This window comes from Apium graveolens, chromosome 2 (assembly GCF_009905375.1).
Source record: "Apium graveolens cultivar Ventura chromosome 2, ASM990537v1, whole genome shotgun sequence".
Classification (NCBI taxonomy): Eukaryota; Viridiplantae; Streptophyta; class Magnoliopsida; order Apiales; family Apiaceae; genus Apium; species Apium graveolens.
The window spans coordinates 7,916,283-7,920,809 of NC_133648.1; positions in this window are offsets into that span (position 1 = coordinate 7,916,283).

Consider the following 4,527-nt stretch of genomic DNA (forward strand, 5'->3'; position numbering starts at 1 on the left):
CATTTGCATGGTGAAAACTCATTCCAGAGATAAATTAAAACCACAAAGCTTCTAAACTATTTACAATTTATGTTATTTTTTTAAAAAAAAATGTATAAAATAGTAAATAAAAGCTTCAATATTTTTTACAAGTATATCAAAACTATTTATCTTTGTTTATATTAATAGTATTAAATATTTGTTGCTTTTATCTTTTATTGTACATTTTCATTTTTATAAGGAATGACAACTTCAACAACACCTTTGTTAGTCCCTTAACAATATAGCAAGAATTACAGAAGGGGGTTGAATGGAATTCTTGAACCTTTTTCTCGAAATAAAAATATTCAACTCGAATATAGATATAAATGTTTTGATTAGCACAATACGGAATAGAAACTTAATTGAATCAAAACATAAGTAATTAAAAACAAGAGTCTTTAAAAACTTTCTGGTGAATTTGAACAATTCCACCAGAGATATAAATTATATATCGAGAGGACTCTGTGTGCAAAAATGCTCACAACTGCTTACAAATCGAACTACTGAGAATACAGGGAAATGCTAATAATTCTGCTTACAAAGATTTCTCTGTTTTTGTGTCTCAATATTTGTTTTTCTATTTGCTACGTTCTTGGTTTATATATTACCAAGATTACAAAGTCAAAAAGACTGAATAAATATAAAAACTATCAGTCTTAAGCTTTGCTGCTTTTCGTCCTCTAATACCCAGTTAATGGGCTTTCACAGTAGATTTGTATACATCTCGACGGTTGTGCTCAGCTTTCACTGTTCAACTGCTGTTTGAATTCTTTACATGATCATCCGTTGGATTCTATGAACATCCGTTGGATATATGATCATCCGTCGACTTTCTGAACATCCGTTGATGGCTTCAATGATCATTCGTCGACTGCTATATTAAACATCCGTTGATAGTCATTTGATCATCCGTCGATAGCTTTGTTAATCATCCGTCGGTAGCTGTTTTGGCATTTGACTTCATTTCAGTCATGCAGAATTACAAGACATCATTTATATACAATTAATCAACCTATTCTGCATATCTAGTTAAAGTCAACATGACTTATAGGCTACTACAGAATCTCTACAAAGATGTATACAGAACTGTGCTACAGACTTATTATTACATAAGCTACTCACTCGATGGATAATTAGTTAACATCCGTCGGGACTATAATGAGTTATCCGTCGGGACTATAATTCTTATCCGTCGAGTGCTACATTATTTCACTAAGTAAAATCCACTTAGATGTTTTGTTCATGAAACCATCAAGTACACAACATATGCACAACAATCTCCCCCAATTTATGTCTACTGGAATTGTAGCCATAAATTAAGAGATACTTGATGATAACAAAACATCCTAAATATACAGCTTTAAAGATAAGTAGATAAAACTGAAAGTGCTTCAGTTAATCAAAATGTACAAGGTTTGGCTCACAGTCATTTCAAGATGCTCCTCTAGCCTGAGCAGATTTTTCTAGTTTCTTGAAGGTCTGGATCTTCTTCCAAGCTTTATGTTATTTTCCTCAATCTGATTTTGGAGCTGCCTGTGGAATTCCAGTTCATCAGATTCTGAGAGATCTAGTTTTTCTTGCATTTCCAAGAGAGTCTCATTGCTAGAGATACTCAAATGGTCTTCTAATCTGAAGAATCTTCTCACACCCTTGTCATCCATGAACTCCATCAGCCAGTAAGGCCTTAGATGCACTCTTCTCCCTGTGTATGGGATGATTAGAGTCTTTGGGAGTGCATCTTTAGCTCTAACACTCCATAGTTCTTCAATCTTCTTCAATACTAGTCTTCTTGCAGTGACATTGAACCCAAAGTTTTTCTTGAAGGATAAATAAACTTTAATCAGCACAGCTTAGCTCTCTTGAAGAATCCTGTGAAGTGGCCACTGAATCTCCCTTCCTCCTTTGTACTTGAACACCAACCTTTCAAGTAGGTTTCTGTATGCATCAATTCCCCTTACTTCATCCAGTTCATCCAGATAAAGATTTAGCTCTGAAAATTCTTTGATGTCACACAAGTACAAGTAGTCTCCTCTGTTGGCTTTAGGTTGAGCTTTAACTACTGATTTGAATTTGAGAGGTGACAGCTTCACTTTCTTGACTGCCCTTGACTTTGTCCTTTTTGGCTTGCTAAGGATTGGTAAGCTGAAGTCAGGAATTGGTATGTTATCCCACTCTATTGGCTCATCCTTTGGCACAATAGGTTCACCATGTATATTCCTGTAGGGATCCACCACCCTTATGTCTTCAAATACCACAGAGGGTTTTGATGCTTGATTGTAGCTGGTGTGGGTTCCTTAGGAAATTGATCTTCCAATTCCTTGTCAATAATATCCAGTTTCCTTTTTGTTCTTCTAGCCAATTCTTTCTTCCTTGGAGATTTCTTCCGTTCTATAATTTTCTTCTTTGATTCAGCAGCTTTAGATGGTTGAGAGGAAATTTGTTGAGATGAATTCACAGCCTGTAGCTTGGCCAAGATAGCAATCTGCTCTTTCTTTTGTTTAGACATCTTTGCATCTAGAGCAGCCTGCTTCTTTTCCTGCTTCAATCTGGCTTTTTCTTCTCTCTTTGCATGAGCAAGTTGTGGATGTCCAGCTACCACACAAATTTCCTTTCCATTTCTGAATATCTTAGCAATTCTCCTTTTTGAAGCTGAATCAGCTGTATCTTTATAAAAGACAATTGATCTTGATAGAAGCTTCTTTTTATCAGGCTTGGGTGTCTCATACACAGTGTCCAAGGGGTTCTTCAAGGATGATTTTGGATAATTTGCCCTTGGTTTAAGAATTGTTTCAGCCTTTGGAGACTTGATGCAGGAAGATTGTCCTCTTTCCAGATAATTCATGCTCATCTCATTCACACTGATTGGCTTGACTTGAGAGTGATGGATGGCTGACTTAACTGGCTCCTTGACAAGTTCAAACTTTTTCTGTATCTCCTCATCAATCTTATTCCAGTTGATCAAACTCAACTTTCCTTTCTCAGCAATTTTCAAATTTGATGCTGCTGCTTTAATCAGATCTATGCCATCTGCAACTGTTGGCTTGGAGACAGTAATTGAAGGTACAATTACTTTGTTGATTTGAACTTGAAGTGTCTCCCCCTCACTTGGTCCTTTCTCCCCCTTACTTGATTCTCTCTCCCCCTTTTTATTATCATCAAGTTGAGGAGTTAGGCCTTGTGCTTTAGCCAGTTGCATGAGAAGATTTGTCTGAGTCTGTTGATTTTGAAGAAGGATAGTCACTGAATTCTTAATAACCTGAACTCTGTCTTCCAGCTTGGCCAACTTCTTTTCAGAATATGATTCTCTCCTCAATCTTAGTAATAGATCTTGCATGGTACCATATGGCATGACTGAATCCAGCTTCTCAGAATTGTAGGTCTTCAAGTCAGCTATATCCCTTTTTAGTTCATCCACACTCAGATTCTGTCTTAACTGCTGGATCTTCATGAGATGTAGAGAGTCTAGGTGAGCTTGAAGAATAGCCTTGGTACCAGCATCTGAAGTTTCCTAAAGAGCCTTTTGAATAGCCATCACTTGCTTAACCAAAGATATACCAAATTGTCCTGGTGTAGATTCCTTTGTCCATGCCCATTCAGGTAAATCTGAAACAGAACTTGGGCCTTCATCTCCCCTTAAGTTCATGCTTCCGTCCAAAGAAACAGAGTCATCATCATTAGAATTTAATTCAAATTCTTCAGATGGCTCACCAGCTTGGGAAGGCATCCTATTGACAGCAACTTTGTCTCTTTGAAGAAACTCTGAGGTGTGTACTAGGTTCAAAGTCTGTTCTGCCTCCACATTGCCCTGAGTAGCCAACAATTGATAGGATGACACAGGATGAGTAAAAGTGTCAGCATCCAAGGAAGTGTTATCAATTACAGCTTTGTAATGTTGCCGGAATTGTCTTTCCTTTTCAGCATCACCCACAATCATTGACTCACTAGCAATGGATGGATCCACCCTTATTTCTCATGTACCTGCTTTTCTCTCAAAATCTCTCTTTTGTTGCATCAGGGTCTCACCCTGGCTCCCCATCCTCACCTTCACCTACTAAGGTGGGACTCCTCTCACTCACTTTTGCCAATCTTGAATAAATGGATTACTGATTTTCACTCTTTTCCTCTCCTTTTGCCTGGGAGCAACCCAGCCTCTCACTCAATACACTCTCCTCTCTCAGTTCTAAGAGTGACTGTACAACCACTAAATCTTCTGCACTTGAAATAATTGAGGTTTGAAGTTGTGCAGAGATACTCGACGGATAAGTAATATCCGTCGAGTGAGTGGTAATGCTATCCGACGGATAACTGCTGTTAAGCTTATCCGTCGGGATACAATCACTACTCGACGGATGAACAATATCCATCGAGAGAGTAGAAATGAATGAGGTGGGAAGAGAGAATATTGTTGACTCTGTGTTGATTGAAGATATTTGGGGAACAGATGTCACAATAGAATCTGAAAGAATTGGAAAGTGAGCCAACAAATCATCTAAAAGATGATGCTCA